This window comes from Saimiri boliviensis, chromosome 8 (genome assembly GCF_048565385.1).
Source record: "Saimiri boliviensis isolate mSaiBol1 chromosome 8, mSaiBol1.pri, whole genome shotgun sequence".
Taxonomy (NCBI): Eukaryota; Metazoa; Chordata; class Mammalia; order Primates; family Cebidae; genus Saimiri; species Saimiri boliviensis.
In genome coordinates, this window is record NC_133456.1 from 66,893,052 (window position 1) to 66,913,570 (window position 20,519).

A 20,519-nucleotide genomic window follows, 5' to 3' on the forward strand; every position below is an offset into this window, starting at 1 on the left:
CTGCTGCAAACACCCAGCAGTTTAGCTCTGGAAGTTGAATGCACACATTGACAACCATTCTGCTAGATAGCTCCATTTTTGTTTTACAGCAAGCTACTTCCCTTTACAGCCCTTATTCGCAAGCACTCTGGAATGTCCAAATGCAGCTTTTAGAAGAAACGTGTATCTGCCTCGCTGAATATAAACATAGATGCAACTTCCTAAAAGGAACCAACACAGAGCAGATCAGTTTGTACGAAGCAGGTCTTCTTTGTTTTAAACGCATTCTTATAGCTAACTCTTATATGCTTCTCTAGGGCTGGAAATGACTGTTTCTACTTTCTAAAAAGAAAGGGTTTCTGAACTGCTGAAAACACACAGCAGTTTAGCTCTGGAAGTTGAATGCACACATTGACAACCATTCTGCTAGATAGCTCCGTTTTAGTTTTACAGCAAGGTACTTCTCTTTACAGCCTGTACCCCCAAGCACTCTGGAATGTCCAAACGCAGCTTTTAGAAGAAACGTGTTTCTACCTCGCTGAATGTAAACATAGGTGCAACTTCCTAAAAAGAACCAACACACAGCAGATCACTTTGTACGAAGCGGGTCTTCTGTGTTTTAAACGCATTCTTACTGCTAACTCTTATATGCGTCTCTAAGGCTGGAAATGACTGTATCTACATTCTCCAAAGAAAGGGTTTCTGAACTGCTGCAAACACACAGCAGTTTAGCTCTGGAAGTTGAATGCACACATTGACAACCATTCTGCTAGATAGCTCCGTTTTAGTTTTACAGCGAGGTAGTTCTCTTTACAGCCTGTACTCAAAAGCACTCTGGAATGTCCAAACGCAGCTTTTAGAAGAAACGTGTTTCTACCTCGCTGAATGTAAACATAGATGCAACTTCCTAAAAGGAACCAACACACACCAGATCACTTTGTACGAAGCGGGTCTTCTGTGATTTAAACGCATTCTTACTGCTAACTCTTATATGAGTCTCTGGGGCTGGAAATGACTGTTTCTACATTCTCCAAAGAAAGGGTTTCTGAACTGCTGCAAACACACAGCAGTTTAGCTCTGGAAGTTGAATGCACACCTTGACAACCATTCTGCTAGATAGCTCCGTTTTTGTTTTACAGCAAGGTACTTCTCTTTACTGCCTGTATTCACAAGCACTCTGGAATGTCCAAACGCAGCTTTTAGAAGAAACGTGTTTCTGCCTCGCTGAATATAAACATAGATGGAACTTCCTAAAAGGAACCAACACAGAGCAGATCAGTTTGTACGAAGCGGGTCTTCTGTGTTTTAAACGCATTCTTACTGCTAACTCTTATATGCGTCTCTAGGGCTGGAAATGACTGTTTCTATATACTCCAAAGAAAGGGTTTCTGAACTGCTGCAAACACACAGAAGTTTAGCTCTGGAAGTTGAATGAACACATTAACAACCATTCTGCTAGATAGCTCCGTTTTAGTTTTACAGCAAGGTACTTCTCTTTACAGCCTGTACTCCCAAGCACTCTGGAATGTCCAAACGCAGCTTTTAGAAGAAACGTGTTTCTACCTCGCTGAATGTAAACATAGATGCAACTTCCTAAAAGGAACCAACACAGAGCAGATCAGTTTGTACGAAGCGGGTCTTCTTTGTTTTAAACGCATTCTTACTGCTAACTCTTATATGCTTCTCTAGGGCTGGAAATAACTGTTTCTACATTCTCCAAAGAAAGGGTTTCTGAACTGCTGCAAACACACAGCAGTTTAGCTCTGTAAGTTGAACGCATACATTGACAACCATTCTGCTAGATAGCTCCGTTTTTGTTTTACAGCAAGGTACTTGTCTTAACAGCCTGTACCCCCAAGCACTCTGGAATGTCCAAACGCAGCTTTTAGAAGAAACGTGTTTCTACCTCGCTGAATGTAAACATAGATGCAACTTCCTAAAAGGAACCAACACACAGCAGATCAGTTTGTACGAAGCGGGTCTTCTGTGTTTTAAACGCATTCTTACTGCTAACTCTTATATGCGTCTCTAGGGCTGGAAATGACTGTTTCTACATTCTCCAAAGAAAGGGTTTCTGAGCTGCTGCAAACACACAGAAGTTTAGCTTTGGAAGTTGAAGGCACACATTGACAACCATTCTGCTTGATAGCTCCTTTTTTGTTTTACAGCAAGGTACTTCTCTTTATAGCCTGTATTCCCAAGCACTCTGGAATGTCCGAACGCAGCTTTTAGAAGAAACGTGTTTCTGCCTCACTGAATATAAACATACATGCATCTTCCTAAAAGGAACCAACACAGAGCAGATCAGTTTGTACGAAGTGGGTCTTCTTTGTTTTAAACGCATTCTTACTGCAAACTCTTATATGCTTCTCTAGGGCTGGAAATGACTGTTTCTACATTCTCCAAAGAAAGGGTTTCTGAACTGCTGCAAACACACCGCAGTTTAACTCTAGAAGTTGAATGCACACATTGACAACCATTCTGCTAGATAGCTCCGTTTTGGTTTTACAGCAAGTTACTTCTCTTTACAGCCTGTACTCCCAAGCACTCTGGAATGTCCAAACGCAGCTTTTAGAAGAAACGTGTTTCTACCTCGCTGAATGTAAACATAGATGCAACTTTCTAAAAGGAACCAACACAGAGCAGATCAGTTTGTACGAAGCGGGTCTTCTTTGTTTTAAACGCATTCTTACTGCAAACTCTTATATGCTTCTCCAGGGCTGGACATGACTGTTTCTACATTCTCCAAAGAAAGGGTTTCTGAACTGCTGCAAACACAAAGCAGTTTAGCTCTGGAAGTTGAATGCACACATTGACAACCATTCGGCTAGATAGCTCCGTTTTTCTTTTACAGCAAGGTACTTCTCTTTACAGCCTGTACTCCCAAGCACTCTGGAATGTCCAAACGCAGCTTTTAGAAGAAACATGTTTCTACCTCGCTGAATGTAAACATAGATGCAACTTCCTAAAAGGAGCCAACACACAGCAGATCAGTTTGTACGAATCTGGTCTTCTGTGTTTTAAACGATTTCTTACTGCTAACTCTTATATGCGTCCCTAGGACTGGAAATGACTGTTTCTACATTCTCCAAAGAAAGGGTTTCTGAACTGCTGCAAACACCCAGCAGTTTAGCTCTGGAAGTTGATTGCACACCTTGACAACCATTCTGCTAGATAGCTCCGTTTTTGTTTTACAGCAAGGTACTTCTCTTTACTGCCTGTATTCACAAGCACTCTGGAATGTCCAAACGCAGCTTTTAGAAGAAACGTGTTTCTGCCTCGCTGAATATAAACATAGATGGAACTTCCTAAAAGGAACCAACACAGAGCAGATCAGTTTGTACGAAGCGGGTCTTCTGTGTTTTAAACGCATTCTTACTGCTAACTCTTATATGCGTCTCTAGGGCTGGAAATGACTGTTTCTATATACTCCAAAGAAAGGGTTTCTGAACTGCTGCAAACACACAGAAGTTTAGCTCTGGAAGTTGAATGAACACATTAACAACCATTCTGCTAGATAGCTCCGTTTTAGTTTTACAGCAAGGTACTTCTCTTTACAGCCTGTACTCCCAAGCACTCTGGAATGTCCAAACGCAGCTTTTAGAAGAAACGTGTTTCAACCTCGCTGAATGTAAACATAGATGCAACTTCCTAAAAGGAACCAACACAGAGCAGATCAGTTTGTACGAAGCGGGTCTTCTTTGTTTTAAACGCATTCTTACTGCTAACTCTTATATGCTTCTCTAGGGCTGGAAATAACTGTTTCTACATTCTCCAAAGAAAGGGTTTCTGAACTGCTGCAAACACACAGCAGTTTAGCTCTGTAAGTTGAACGCATACATTGACAACCATTCTGCTAGATAGCTCCGTTTTTGTTTTACAGCAAGGTACTTGTCTTAACAGCCTGTACCCCCAAGCACTCTGGAATGTCCAAACGCAGCTTTTAGAAGAAACGTGTTTCTACCTCGCTGAATGTAAACATAGATGCAACTTCCTAAAAGGAACCAACACACAGCAGATCAGTTTGTACGAAGCGGGTCTTCTGTGTTTTAAACGCATTCTTACTGCTAACTCTTATATGCGTCTCTAGGGCTGGAAATGACTGTTTCTACATTCTCCAAAGAAAGGGTTTCTGAGCTGCTGCAAACACACAGAAGTTTAGCTTTGGAAGTTGAAGGCACACATTGACAACCATTCTGCTTGATAGCTCCTTTTTTGTTTTACAGCAAGGTACTTCTCTTTATAGCCTGTATTCCCAAGCACTCTGGAATGTCCGAACGCAGCTTTTAGAAGAAACGTGTTTCTGCCTCACTGAATATAAACATACATGCATCTTCCTAAAAGGAACCAACACAGAGCAGATCAGTTTGTACGAAGTGGGTCTTCTTTGTTTTAAACGCATTCTTACTGCAAACTCTTATATGCTTCTCTAGGGCTTCAAATGACTGTTTCTACATTCTCCAAAGAAAGGGTTTCTGAACTGCTGCAAACACACCGCAGTTTAACTCTAGAAGTTGAATGCACACATTGACAACCATTCTGCTAGATAGCTCCGTTTTGGTTTTACAGCAAGGTACTTCTCTTTACAGCCTGTACTCCCAAGCACTCTGGAATGTCCAAACGCAGCTTTTAGAAGAAACGTGTTTCTACCTCGCTGAATGTAAACATAGATGCAACTTTCTAAAAGGAACCAACACAGAGCAGATCAGTTTGTACGAAGCGGGTCTTCTTTGTTTTAAACGCATTCTTACTGCAAACTCTTATATGCTTCTCCAGGGCTGGAAATGACTGTTTCTACATTCTCCAAAGAAAGGGTTTCTGAACTGCTGCAAACACAAAGCAGTTTAGCTCTGGAAGTTGAATGCACACATTGACAACCATTCGGCTAGATAGCTCCGTTTTTCTTTTACAGCAAGGTACTTCTCTTTACAGCCTGTACTCCCAAGCACTCTGGAATGTCCAAACGCAGCTTTTAGAAGAAACATGTTTCTACCTCGCTGAATGTAAACATAGATGCAACTTCCTAAAAGGAGCCAACACACAGCAGATCAGTTTGTACGAATCTGGTCTTCTGTGTTTTAAACGCATTCTTACTGCTAACTCTTATATGCGTCCCTAGGACTGGAAATGACTGTTTCTACATTCTCCAAAGAAAGGGTTTCTGAACTGCTGCAAACACCCAGCAGCTTAGCTCTGGAAGTTGAATGCACAGCTTGACAACCATTCTGCTAGATAGCTCCGTTTTTGTTTTACAGCAAGGTACTTCTCTTTACTGCCTGTAATCACAAGCACTCTGGAATGTCCAAACGCAGCTTTTAGAAGAAACGTGTTTCTGCCTCGCTGAATATAAACATAGATGCAACTTCCTAAAAGGAACCAACACAGAGCAGATCAGTTTGTACGAAGCAGGTCTTCTTTGTTTTAAACGCATTCTTACAGCTAACTCTTATATGCTTCTCTAGGGCTGGAAATGACTGTTTCTACATTCTCCAAAGAAAGGGTTTCTGAACTGCTGCAAACACACAGCAGTTTAGCTCTGGAAGTTGAATGCACACATTGACAACCATTCTGCCAGATAGCTCTACCTCGCTGTTTCTACCTCGCTGAATGTAAACATAGATGCAACTTCCTAAAAGGAACCAACACAGAGCAGATCAGTTTGTACGAAGCGGGTCTTCTGTGTTTTAAACGCATTCTTACTGCTAACTCTTATATGCGTCTCTAGGGCTGGAAATGACTGTTTCTACATTTTCCAAAGAAAGGGTTTCTGAACTGCTGCAAACACACAGAAGTTTAGCTCTGGAAGTTGAAGGGACACATTGACAACCATTCTGCTAGACAGCTCCTTTTTTGTTTTACAGCAAGGTACTTCTCTTTAGAGCCTGTATTCCCAAGCACTCTGGAATGTCCGAACGCAGCTTTTAGAAGAAACGTGTTTCTGCCTCGCTGAATATAAACATACATGCAACTTACTAAAAGGAACAAACACAGAGCAGATCAGTTTGAACGAAGTGGGTCTTCTTTGTTTTAAACGCATTCTTACTGCAAACTCTTATATGCTTCTCTAGGGCTGGAAATGACTGTTTCTACATTCTCCAAAGAAAGGGTTTCTGAACTGCTGCAAACACACAGCAGTTTAGCTCTGTAAGTTGAATGCACACATTGAGAACCATTCTGCTAGATAGCTCCGTTTTGGTTTTACAGCAAGGTACTTCTCTTTACAGCCTGTACTCCCAAGCACTCTGGAATGTCCAAACTCAGCTTTTAGAAGAAACGTGTTTCTAGCTCGCTGAATGTAAACATAGATGCAACTTCCTAAAAGGAACCAACACAGAGCAGATCAGTTTGTACGAAGCGGGTCTTCTTTGTTTTAAACGCATTCTTACTGCTAACTCTTATATGCGTCTCTAAGGCTGGAAATGACTGTTTCTACATTCTCCAAAGAAAGGGTTTCTGAACTGCTGCAAACACACAGAAGTTTATCTCTGGAAGTTGAATGCACACATTGGCAACCATTCTGCTAGATAGCTCCGTTTTAGTTTTACAGCAAGGTGCTTCTCTTTACAGCCTGTACTCCCAAGCACTCTGGAATGTCCAAACGCAGCTTTTAGAAGAAACGTGTTTCTACCTCGCTGAATGTAAACATAGATGCAACTTCCTAAAAGGAACGAACACACAGCAGATCACTTTGTACGAAGCGGGTCTTCTGTGTTTTAAACGCATTCTTACTGCTAACTCTTATATGCGTCTCTAAGGCTGCAAATGACTGTTTCTACATTCTCCAAAGAAAGGGTTTCTGAACTGCGGCAAACACACAGAAGTTTATCTCTGGAAGTTGAATGCACACATTGACAACCATTCTGCTAGATAGCTCCGTTTTAGTTTTACAGCAAGGTACTTCTCTTTACAGCCTCTACTCCCAAGCACTCTGGAATGTCCAAACGCAGCTTTTAGAAGAAACGTGCTTCTACCTCGCTGAATGTAAACATAGATGCAACTTCCTAAAAGGAACCAACACAGAGCAGATCAGTTTGTACGAAGCGGGTCTTCTTTGTTTTAAACGCATTGTTACTGCAAACTCAATATGCTTCTCTAGGGCTGGAAATGACTGTTTCTACATTCTCCAAAGAAAGGTTTTCTGAACTGCTGCAAACACCCAGCAGTTTAGCTCTGGAAGTTGAATGCACACATTGACAACCATTCTGCTAGATAGCTCCATTTTTGTTTTACAGCAAGCTACTTCTCTTTACAGCCCTTATTCGCAAGCACTCTGGAATGTCCAAACGCAGCTTTTAGAAGAAACGTGTATCTGCCTCGCTGAATATAAACATAGATGCAACTTCCTAAAAAAAACCAACACAGAGCAGATCAGTTTGTACGAAGCAGGTCTTCTTTGTTTTAAACGCATTCTTATAGCTAATTCTTATATGCTTCTCTAGGGCTGGAAATGACTGTTTCTACATTCTCCAAAGAAAGGGTTTCTGAACTGCTGCAAACACACAGCAGTTTAGCTCTGGAAGTTGAATGCACACATTGACAACCAGTCTGCTAGATAGCTCCGTTTTTGTTTTACAGAAAGGTACTTCTCTTTACAGCGTATACTCCCAAGCACTCTGGAATGTCCAAACGCAGCTTTTAGAAGAAACGTGTTTCAACCTCGCTGAATGTAAGCATAGATGCAACTTCCGAAAAGGAACCAACACAGAGCAGATCAGTTTGTACGAAGCGGGTCTTCTGTGTTTTAAACGCATTCTTACTGCTAACTCTTATATGCGTCTCTAAGCCTGGAAATGACTGTTTCTACATTCTCCAAAGAAAGGGTTTCTGAACTGCTGCAAACCCACAGAAGTTTAACTCTGGAAGTTGAATGCACACATTGACAACCATTCTGCTAGATAGCTCCGTTTTTTTTTACAGCAAGGTACTTCTCTTTACAGCCTGTACTCCCAAGCACTCTGGAATGTCCAAACGCAGCTTTTAGAAGAAACGTGTTTCTACCTCGCTGAATGTAAACATAGATGCAACTTCCTAAAAGGAACCAACACACAGCAGATCACTTTGTACGAAGCGGGTCTTCTGTGTTTTAAACGCATTCTTACTGCTAACTCTTATATGCGTCTCTGGGGCTGGAAATGACTGTTTCTACATTCTCCAAAGAAAGGGTTTCTGAACTGCTGCAAACACACAGCAGTTTAGCTCTGGAAGTTGAATGCACACATTGACAACCATTCTGCTAGATAGCTCTACCTCGCTGTTTCTACCTCGCTGAATGTAAACATAGATGCAACTTCCTAAAAGGAACCAACACACAGCAGATCAGTTTGTACGAAGCGGGTCTTCTGTGTTTTAAACGCATTCTTACTGCTAACTCTTATATGCTTCTCTAGGGCTGGAAATGACTGTTTGTACATTCTAAAAAGAAAGGGTTTCTGAACTGCTGCAAACACACAGAAGTTTATCTCTGGAAGTTGAATGCACACATTGACAACCATTCTGCTAGATAGCTCCGTTTTAGTTTTACAGCAAGGTACTTCTCTTTACAGCCTGTACTCCCAAGCACTCTGGAATGTCCAAACGCAGCTTTTAGAAGAAACGTGTTTCTACCACGCTGAATGTAAACATAGATGCAACTTCCTAAAAGGAACCAACACACAGCAGATCACTTTGTACGAAGCGGGTCTTCTGTGTTTTAAACGCATTCTTACTGCTAACTCTTATATGCGTCTCTGGGGCTGGAAATGACTGTTTCTACATTCTCCAAAGAAAGGGTTTCTGAATTGCTGCAAACACACAGCAGTTTAGCTCTGGAAGTTGAATGAACACCTTGACAACCATTCTGCTAGATAGCTCCGTTTTAGTTTTACAGCAAGGTACTTCTCTTTACTGCCTGTATTCACAAGCACTCTGGAATGTCCAAACGCAGATTTTAGAAGAAACGTGTTTCTGCCTCGCTGAATATAAACATAGATGCAACTTCCTAAAAGGAACCAACACAGAGCAGATCAGTTTGTACGAAGCAGGTCTTCTTTGTTTTAAACGCATTCTTACAGCTAACTCTTATATGCTTATCTAGGGCTGGAAATGACTGTTTCTACATTCTCCAAAGAAAGGGTTTCTGAACTGCTGCAAACACACAGCAGTTTAGCTCTGGAAGTTGAATGAACACCTTGACAACCATTCTGCTAGATATCTCTGTTTTTGTTTTACAGCAAGGTACTTCTCTTTACAGCCTATACTCCCAAGCACTCTGGAATGTCCAAACGCAGCTTTTAGAAGAAACATGTTTCTACCTCGCTGAATGTAAACATAGGTGCAACTTCCTAAAAGGAACCAACACACAGCAGATCAGTTTGTACGAAGCGGGTCTTCTGTGTTTTAAATGCATTCTTACTGCTAACTCTTATATGCGTCTCTAAGGCTGGAAATGACTGTTTCTACATTCTCCAAAGAAAGGGTTTCTGAACTGCGGCAAACACACAGAAGTTTATCTCTGGAAGTTGAATGCACACATTGACAACCATTCTGCTAGATAGCTCCGTTTTTCTTTTACAGCAAGGTACTTCTCTTTACAGCCTGTACTCCCAAGCACTCTGGAATGTCCAAACGCAGCTTTTAGAAGAAACGTGTTTCTACCTCGCTGAATGTAAATATAGATGCAACTTCCTAAAAGGAAACAACACACAGCAGATCACTATGTACGAAGCGGGTCTTCTGTGTTTTAAACGCATTCTTACTGCTAACTCTTATATGCGTCTCTGGGGCTGGAAATGACTGTTTCTACATTCTCCAAAGAAAGGGTTTCTGAACTGCAGCAACACAGGGCAGTTTTGCTCTGGAAGATGAATGCACACATTGACAACCATTCTACTAGATAGCTCCGTTTTAGTTTTACAGCAAGGTACTACTCTTTACAGCTTGTACTCCCAAGCACTCTGGAATGTCCAAACGCAGCTTTTAGAAGAAACGTGTTTCTACCTCGCTGAATGTAAACATAGATGCAACTTCCTAAAAGGAACCAACACACAGCAGATCAGTTTGTACGAAGCGGGTCTTCTGTATTTTAAACGCATTCTTACTGCTAACTCTTATATGCGTCTCTGGGGCTGGAAATGACTGTTTCTACATTCTCCAAAGAAAGGGTTTCTGAACTGCTGCAAACACACAGCAGTTTAGCTCTGGAAGTTGAATGCACACATTGACAACCATTCTGCTAGATAGCTCCTTTTTGTTTTACAGCAAGGTATTTCTCTTTACTGCCTGTATTCACAAGCACTCTGGAATGTCCAAACGCAGCTTTTAGAAGACACGTGTTTCTGCCTCGCTGAATATAAACATAGATGCAACTTCCTAAAAGGAACCAACACAGAGCAGATCAGTTTGTACGAAGCGGGTCTTCTTTGTTTTAAACGCATTCTTACTGCTAACTCTTATATGCGTCTCTAAGGCTGGAAATGACTGTTTCTACATTCTCCAAAGAAAGGGTTTCTGAACTGCTGCAAACACACAGAAGTTTACCTCTGGAAGTTGAATGCACACATTGACAACCATTCTGCTAGATAGCTCCGTTTTTGTTTTACAGCAAGGTACTTCTCTTTACAGCCTGTACTCCCAAGCACTCTGGAATGTCCAAACACAGCTTTTAGAAGAAACGTGTTTCTACCTCGCTGAATGTAAACATAGATGCAACTTCCTAAAAGGAACCAACACACAGAAGATCACTTTGTACGAAGTCGGTCTTCTGTGTTTTAAACGCATTCTTACTGCTAACTCTTATATGCGTCTCTGGGGCTGGAAATGACTGTTTCTACATTCTCCAAAGAAAGGGTTTCTGAACTGCTGCAAAGACACAGCAGTTTAGCTCTGGAAGTTGAATGCACACATTGACAACCATTCTGCTAGATAGCTCCGTTTTTGTTTTACAGCAAGGTACTTCTCTTTACAGCCTGTACTCCGAAGCACTCTGGAATGTCCAAACGCAGCTTTTAGAAGAAAAGTGTTTCTACCTCGCTGAATGTAAACATAGATGCAACTTCCTAAAAGGAACCAACACACAGCAGATCAGTTTGTACGAAGCGGGTCTTCTGTGTTTTAAACGCATTCTTACTGCTAACTCTTATATGCGTCTCTAGGGCTGGAAATGACTGTTTCTACTTTCTCCAAAGAAAGGGTTTCTGAACTGCTGCAAACACACAGAAGTTTAGCTCTGGAAGTTGAACACACACATTGACAACCATTCTGCTAGATAGCTCCGTTTTAGTTTTACAGCAAGGTACTTCTCTTTACAGCCTGTACTCCCAAGCACTCTGGAATGTCCAAACGCAGCTTTTAGAAGAAACGTGTTTCTACCTCGCTGAATGTAAACACAGATACAACTTCCTAAAAGGAACCAACACACAGCAGATCAGTTTGTACGAAGCGGGTCTTCTGTGTTTTCAACTCATTCTTACTGCTAACTCTTATATGCGTCTCTGGGGCTGGAAATGACTGTTTCTACATTCTCCAAAGAAAGGGTTTCTGAACTGCAGCAAACACAGGGCAGTTTAGCTCTGGAAGATGAATGCAAACATTGACAACCATTCTGCTAGATAGCTCCGTTTTTGTTTTACAGCAAGGTACTTCTCTTTACAGCCTGTACTCCCAAGCACTCTGGAATGTCCAAACGCAGCTATTAGAAGAAACGTGTTTCTACCTCGCAGAATGTAAACATAGAAGAAACTTCCTAAAAGGAACCAACACACAGCAGATCAGTTTGTACGAAGCGGGTCTTCTGTGTTTTAAACGCATTCTTACTTCTAACTGTTATATGCGTCCCTAGGGCTGGAAATGAAAGTTTCTACATTCTCCAAAGAAAGGGTTTCTGAACTGCTGCGAACACACAGCAGTTTAGCTCTGGAAGTTGAATGCAAACATTGACAACCATTCTGCTAGATAGCTCCGTTTTAGTTTTACAGCAAGGTACTTCTCTTTACAGCCTGTACTCCCAAGCACTCTGGAATGTCCAAACGCAGCTTTTAGAAGAAACGTGTTTCTACCTCGCTGAATGTAAACATAGATGCAACTTCCTAAATGGGACCAACACACAGCAGATCACTTTGTACGAAGCCGGTCTTCTGTGTTTTAAACGCATTCTTACTGCTAACTCTTATATGCGTCTCTAGGGCTGGAAATGACTGTTTCTACATTCTCCAAAGAAAGGGTTTCTGAACTCCTGCAAACACAAAGCAGTTTAGCTCTAGAAGTTGAATGAACACCTTGACAACCATGCTGCTAGATAGCTCCGTTTTTGTTTTACAGCAAGGTACTTCTCTTTACAGCCTGTACTCCCAAGCACTCTGGAATGTCCAAACGCAGCTTTTAGAAGAAAAGTGTTTCTACCTCGCTGAATGTAAATATAGATGCAACTTCCTAAAAGGAACCAACACAGAGCAGATCAGTTTGTACGAAGCGGGTCTTCTGTGTTTTAAACGCATTCTTACTGCTAACTCTTATATGCGTCTCTAAGGCTGGAAATGACTGTTTCTACATTCTCCAAAGAAAGGGTTTCTGAACTGCGGCAAACACACAGAAGTTTATCTCTGGAAGTTGAATGCACACATTGACAACCATTCTGCTAGATAGCTCCGTTTTAGTTTTACAGCAAGGTACTTCTCTTTACAGCCTGTACTCCCAAGCACTTTGGAATGTCCAAACGCAGCTTTTAGAAGAAACGTGTTTCTACCTCGCTGAATGTAAACATAGATGCAACTTCCTAAAAGGAACCAACACACAGCAGATCAGTTTGTACGAAGCGGGTCTTCTGTGTTTTAAACGCATAATTACTGCTAACTCTTATATGCATCTCTGGGGCTGGAAATGACTGTTTCTACATTCTCCAAAGAAAGGGTTTCTGAACTGCTGCAAACACACAGCAGTTTAGCTCTGGAAGTTGAATGCACACTTTGACAACCATTTTGCTAGATAGCTCCGTTTTTGTTTTACAGCAAGGTACTTCTCTTTACAGCCTGTACTCCCAAGCACTCTGGAATGTCCAAACGCAGCTTTTAGAAGAAACGTGTTTCTACCTCGCTGAATGTAAACATAGATGCAACGTCCTAAAAGGAACCAACACACAGCAGATCACTTTGTACGAAGCGGGTCTTCTGTGTTTTAAACGCATTCTTACTGCTATATCTTATATGCGTCCCTAGGACTGGAAATGACTGTTTCTACATTCTCCAAAGAAAGGGTTTCTGAACTGCTGCAAACACCCAGCAGTTTAGCTCTGGAAGTTGAATGCACACATTGACAACCATTCTGCTAGATAGCTCTACCTCGCTGTTTCTACCTCGCTGAATGTAAACATAGATGCAACTTCGTAAAAGGAACCAACACACAGCAGATCAGTTTGTACGAAGCGGGTCTTCTGTGTTTTAAACGCATTCTTACTGCTAACTCTTATATGCGTCTCTAGGGCTGGAAATGACTGTTTCTACATTCTCCAAAGAAAGGGTTTCTGAACTGCTGCAAACACACAGAAGTTTAGCTCTGGAAGTTGAAGGGACACATTGACAACCATTATGCTAGATAGCTCCTTTTTTGTTTTACAACAAGGTACTTCTCTTTAGAGCCTGTATTCCCAAGCACTCTGGAATGTCCGAACGCAGCTTTTAGAAGAAACGTGCTTCTGCCTTGCTGAATATAAACATACATGCAACTTCCTAAAAGGAACCAACACAGAGCAGATCAGTTTGTACGAAGTGGGTCTTCTTTGTTTTAACGCATTCTTTCTGCAAACTCTTATATGCTTCTCTAGGGCTGGAAATGACTGTTTCTACATTCTCCAAAGAAAGGGTTTCTGAACTGCTGCAAACACACAGCAGTTTATCTCTAGTAGTTGAATGCACACATTGACAACCATTCTGCTAGATAGCTCCGTTTTAGTTTTACAGCAAGGTACTACTCTTTACAGCCTGTACTGCCAAGCACTCTGGAATGTCCAAACGCAGCTTTTAGAAGAAACGTGTTTCTACCTCGCTGAATGTAAACATAGATGCAACTTCCTAAAAGGGACCAACACACAGCAGATCAGTTTGTACGAAGCGGGTCTTCTGTATTTTAAACGCATTCTTACTGCTAACTCTTATATGCGTCTCTAAGGCTGGAAATGACTGTTTCTACATTCTCCAAGGAAAGGGTTTCTGAACTGCTGCAAACACACAGCAGTTTAGCTCTGGAAGTTGATTGCACACATTGACAACCATTCTGCTAGATAGCTCCGTTTTTGTTTTACAGCAAGGTATTTCTCTTTACTGCCTGTATTCACAAGCACTCTGGAATGTCCAAACGCAGCTTTTAGAAGAAACGTGTTTCTGCCTCGCTGAATATAAACATAGATGCAACTTCCTAAAAGGAACCAACACAGAGCAGATCAGTTTGTACGAAGCGGGTCTTCTTTGTTTTAAACGCATTCTTACTGCTAACTCTTATATGCGTCTCTAAGGCTGGAAATGACTGTTTCTACATTCTCCAAAGAAAGGGTTTCTGAACTGTTGCAAACACACAGAAGTTTACCTCTGGAAGTTGAATGCACACATTGACAACCATTCTGCTAGATAGCTCCGTTTTTGTTTTACAGCAAGGTACTTCTCTTTACAGCCTGTACTCCCAAGCACTCTGGAATGTCCAAACACAGCTTTTAGAAGAAACATGTTTCTACCTCGCTGAATGTAAACATAGATGCAACTTCCTAAAAGGAACCAACACACAGCAGATCACTTTGTACGAAGTGGGTCTTCTGTGTTTTAAACGCATTCTTACTGCTAACTCTTATATGCGTCTCTGGGGCTGGAAATGACTGTTTCTACATTCTCCAAAGAAAGGGTTTCTGAACTGCTGCAAACACACAGCAGTTTAGCTCTGGAAGTTGAATGCACACATTGACAACCATTCTGCTAGATAGCTCCGTTTTTGTTTTACAGCAAGGTACTTCTCTTTACAGCCTGTACTCCGAAGCACTCTGGAATGTCCAAACGCAGCTTTTAGAAGAAAAGTGTTTCTACCTCGCTGAATGTAAACATAGATGCAACTTCCTAAAAGGAACCAACACACAGCAGATCAGTTTGTACGAAGCGGGTCTTCTGTGTTTTAAACGCATTCTTACTTCTAACTGTTATATGCGTCCCTAGGGCTGGAAATGAAAGTTCCTACATTCTCCAAAGAAAGGGTTTCTGAACTGCTGCGAACACACAGCAGTTTAGCTCTGGAAGTTGAATGCACACATTGACAACCATTCTGCTAGAAAGCTCCGTTTTAGTTTTACAGCAAGGTACTTCTCTTTACAGCCTGTTCTCCCAAGCACTCTGGAATGTCCAAACGCAGCTTTTAGAAGAAACGTGTTTCTACCTCGCTGAATGTAAACATAGATGCAACTTCCTAAATGGAACCAACACACAGCAGATCAGTTTGTATGAAGCCGGTCTTCTGTGTTTTAAACGCATTCTTACTGGTAACTCTTATATGCGTCTCTAGGGCTGGAAATGACTGTTTCTACATTCTCCAAAGAAAGGGTTTCTGAACTGCTGCAAACACAAAGCAGTTTAGCTCTAGAAGTTGAATGCACACATTGACAACCATTCTGCTAGATAGCCCCGTTTTTGTTTTACAGCAAGGTACTTCTCTTTACAGCCTGTACTCCCAACACTCTGGAATGTCCAAACGCAGCTTTTAGAAGAAACGTGTTTCTACCTCGCTGAATGTAAACATAGATGCAACTTCCTAAAAGGAACCAACACACAGCAGATCAGTTTGTACGAAGCTGGTCTCCTGTGTTTCAAACGCATTCTTACTGCTAACTCATATGCGTCCCTAGGACTGGAAATGACTGTTTCTACATTCTCCAAAGAAAGGGTTTCTGAACTGCTGCAAACACACAGCAGTTTAGCTCTGTAAGTTGAATGCACACATTGACAACCATTCTGCTAGATAGCTCCATTTTTGTTTTACAGCAAGCAATTTCTCTTTACAGCCTGTACTCCCAAACACTCTGGAATGTCCAAACGCAGCTTTTAGAAGAAACGTGTTTCTACCTCGCTGAATGTAAACATAGATGCAACTTCCTAAAAGGAACCAACACACAGCAGATCAGTTTGTACGAAGCGGGTCTTCTGTGTTTTAAACGCATTCTTACTGCTAACTCTTATATGCGTCTCTAAGGCTGGAAATGACTGTTTCTACATTCTCCAAAGAAAGGGTTTCTGAAGTGCTACAAACACACAGCAGTTTATCTCTGGAAGTTGAATGCACACATTGACAACCATTCTGCTAGATAGTTCCGTTTTAGTTTTACAGCAAGTTACTTCTCTTTACAGCCTGTACTCCCAAGCACTCTGGAATGTCCAAACGCAGCTTTTAGAAGAAACGTGTTTCTACCTCGCTGAATGTAAACATAGATGCAACTTCCTAAAAGGAACCAACCCACAGCAGATCAGTTTGTACGAAGCGGGACTTCTGTGTTTTAAACGCATTCTTACTGCTAACTCTTATATGCGTCTCTGTGGCTGGAAATGACTGTTTCTACATTCTCCAAAGAAAGGGTTTCTGAACTGCTGCAAACACACAGCAGTTCAGCTCTGGAAGTTGAATGCACACATTGACAACCATTCTGCTAGATAGCTCCGTTTTTGTTTTACAGCAAGGTACTTCTCTTTACAACCTGTATGCCCAAGCACTCTGGAATGTCCAAACGCAGCTTTTAGAAGAAACATGTTTCTGCCTCGCTGAATGTAAAGATAGATGCAACTTCCTAAAAGGAACCAACACAGAGCAGATCAGTTTGTACGAAGCGGGTCTTCTGTGTTTTAAACGCATTCTTACTGCTAAATGTTATATGCGTCTCTAGGGCTGGAAACGACTGTTTCTACATTCTCCAAAGAAAGGGTTTCTGAACTGCGGCAAACACACGGCAGTTTAGCTCTGGAAGTTGAATGCACACATTGACAACCATTCTGCTAGATAGCTCCGTTTTTGTTTTACAGCAAGGTACTTCTCTTTACTGCCTGTATTCACAAGCACTCTGGAATGTCCAAACGCAGCTTTTAGAAGAAAAGTGTTTCTGCCTCGCTGAATATAAACATAGATGCAACTTCCTAAAAGGAACCAACACAGAGCAGATCAGTTTGTACGAAGCGGGTCTTCTTTGTTTTAAACGCATTCTTACTGCTAACTCTTATATGCTTCTCTAGGGCTGGAAATGACTGTTTCTACATTCTCCAAAAAAAGGGTTTCTGAACTGCTGCAAACACAAAGCAGTTTAGCTCTGGAAGTTGAATGCACACATTGACAAACATTCTGCTAGATAGCTCCGTTTATCTTTTACAGCAAGGTACTTCTCTTTACAGCCTGTACTCCCAAGCACTCTGGAATGTCCAAACGCAGCTTTTAGAAGAAACGTGTTTCTACCTCGCTGAATGTAAACATAGATGCAACTTCCTAAAAGGAACCAACACACAGCAGATCAGTTTGTACGAAGCTGGTCTTCTGTGTTTTAAACGCATTCTTACTGCTAACTCTTATATGCGTCCCTAGGACTGGAAATGACTGTTTCTACATTCTCCAAAGAAAGGGTTTCTGAACTGCTGCAAACACCCAGCATTTTAGCTCTGGAAGTTGAATGCACACATTGACAACCATTCTGCTAGATAGCTCCATTTTTGTTTTACAGCAAGCTAATTCTCTTTACAGCCCTTATTCCCAAGCCCTCTGGAATGTCCAAACGCAGCTTTTAGAAGAAACGTGTATCGGCCTCGCTGAATATAAACATAGATGCAACTTCCTAAAAGGAACCAACACAGAGCAGATCAGTTTGTACGAAGCAGGTCTTCTTTGTTTTAAACGCATTCTTATAGCTAACTCTTATATGTTTCTCTAGGGCTGGAAATGACTGTTTCTACATTCTAAAAAGAAAGGGTTTCTGAACTGCTGAAAACACACAGCAGTTTAGCTCTGGAAGTTGAATGCACACATTGACAACCATTCTGCTAGATAGCTCCGTTTTAGTTTTACAGCAAGGTACTTCTCTTTACAGCCTGTACTCCCAAGCACTCTGGAATGTCCAAACGCAGCTTTTAGAAGAAACGTGTTTCTACCTCGCTGAACGTAAACATAGATGCAACTTCCTAAATAGAACCAACACACAGCAGATCACTTTGTACGAAGCGGGTCTTCTGTGTTTTAAACGCATTCTTACTGCTAACTCTTATATGCGTCTCTGGGGCTGGAAATGACTTTTTCTACATTCTCCAAAGAAAGGGTTTCTGAACTGCTGCAAACACACAGCAGTTTAGCTCTGGAAGTTGAATGCACACCTTGACAACCATTCTGCTAGATAGCTCCGTTTTTGTTTTACAGCAAGGTACTTCTCTTTACTGCCTGTATTCACAAGAACTCTGGAATGTCCAAATGCAGCTTTTAGAAGAAACGTGTTTCTGCCTCGCTGAATATAAACATAGATGCAACTTCCTAAAAGGAACCAACACAGAGCAGATCAGTTTGTACGAAGCAGGTCTTCTTTGTTTTAAACGCATTCTTACAGCTAACTCTTATATGCTTCTCTAGGGCTGGAAATGACTGTTTCTACATTCTCCAAAGAAAGTGTTTCTGAACTGCTGCAAACACACAGCAGTTTAGCTCTGGAAGTTGAAGGCACACATTGACAACCATTCTGCTAGAAAGCTCCGTTTTAGTTTTACAGCAAGGTACTTCTCTTTACAGCCTGTTCTCCCAAGCACTCTGGAATGTCCAAACGCAGCTTTTAGAAGAAACGTGTTTCTACCTCGCTGAATGTAAACATAGATGCAACTTCCTAAAAGGAACCAACACAGAGCAGATCAGTTTGTACGAAGCGGGTCTTCTTTGTTTTAAACGCATTCTTACTGCTAACTCTTATATGCTTCTCTAGGGCTGGAAATGACTGTTTCTACATTCTCCAAAGAAAGGGTTTCTGAACTGCTGCAAACACCCAGCAGTTTAGCTCTGGAAGTTGAATGCACACATTGACAACCATTCTGCTAGATAGCTCCATTTTTGTTTTACAGCAAGCTACTTCTCTTTACAGCCCTTATTCCCAAGCACTCTGAAATGTCCAAACGCAGCTTTTAGAAGAAACGTGTATCTGCCTCGCTGAATATAAACAGAGATGCAACTTCCTAAAAGGAACCAACACAGAGCAGATCAGTTTGTACGAAGCAGGTCTTCTTTGTTTTAAACGCATTCTTATAGCTAACTCTTATATGCTTCTCTAGGGCTGGAAATGACTGTTTCTACATTCTAAAAAGAAAGGGTTTCTGAACTGCTGAAAACACACAGCAGTTTAGCTCTGGAAGTTGAATGCACACATTGACAAACATTCTGCTAGATAGCTCCGTTTTAGTTTTACAGCAAGGTACTTCTCTTTACAGCCTGTACTCTCAAGCACTCTGGAATGTCCAAACGCAGCTTTTAGAAGAAACGTGTTTCTTCCTCGCTGAATGTAAACATAGATGCAACTTCCTAAAAAGAACCAACACACAGCAGATCACTTTGTACGAAGCGGGTCTTCTGTGTTTTAAACGCATTCTTACTGCTAACTCTTATATGCGTCTCTAGGGCTGGAAATGACTGTTTCTACATTCTCCAAAGATAGGGTTTCTGAACTGCTGCAAACACACAGAAGTTTATCTCTGGAAGTTGAATGCACACATTGACAACCATTCTGCTAGATAGCTCCGTTTTAGTTTTACAGCAAGGTACTTCTCTTTACAGCCTGTACTCCCAAGCACTCTGGAATGTCCAAACGCAGCTTTTAGAAGAAACGTGTTTCTACCTCGCTGAATGTAAACATAGATGCAACTTCCTAAAAGGAACCAACACACAGCAGATCACTTTGTACGAAGCGGGTCTTCTGTGTTTTAAACGCATTCTTACTGCTAACTCTTATATGCGTCTCTGGAGCTGGAAATGACTTTTTCTACATTCTCCAAAGAAAGGGTTTCTGAGCTGCTGCAAACACACAGCAGTTTAGCTCTGGAAGTTGAATGCACACCTTGACAACCATTCTGCTAGATAGCTCCGTTTTTGTTTTACAGCAAGGTACTTCTCTTTACTGCCTGTATTCACAAGAACTCTGGAATGTCCAAACGCAGCTTTTAGAAGAAACGTGTTTCTGCCTCGCTGAATATAAACATAGATGCAACTTCCTAAAAGGAACCAACACAGAGCAGATCAGTTTGTACGAAGCAGGTCTTCTTTGTTTTAAACGCATTCTTACAGCTAACTCTTATATGCTTCTCTAGGGCTGGAAATGACTGTTTCTACATTCTCCAAAGAAAGGGTTTCTGAACTGCTGCAAACACACAGAAGTTTAGCTCTGGAAGTTGAATGCACACATTGACAACCATTCTGCTAGATAGCTCCGTTTTTGTTTTACAGCAAGGTACTTCTCTTTACAGCCTGTACTCCCAAGCACTCTGGAATGTCCAAACGCAGCTTTTAGAAGAAACGTGTTTCTACCTCGCTGAATGTAAACA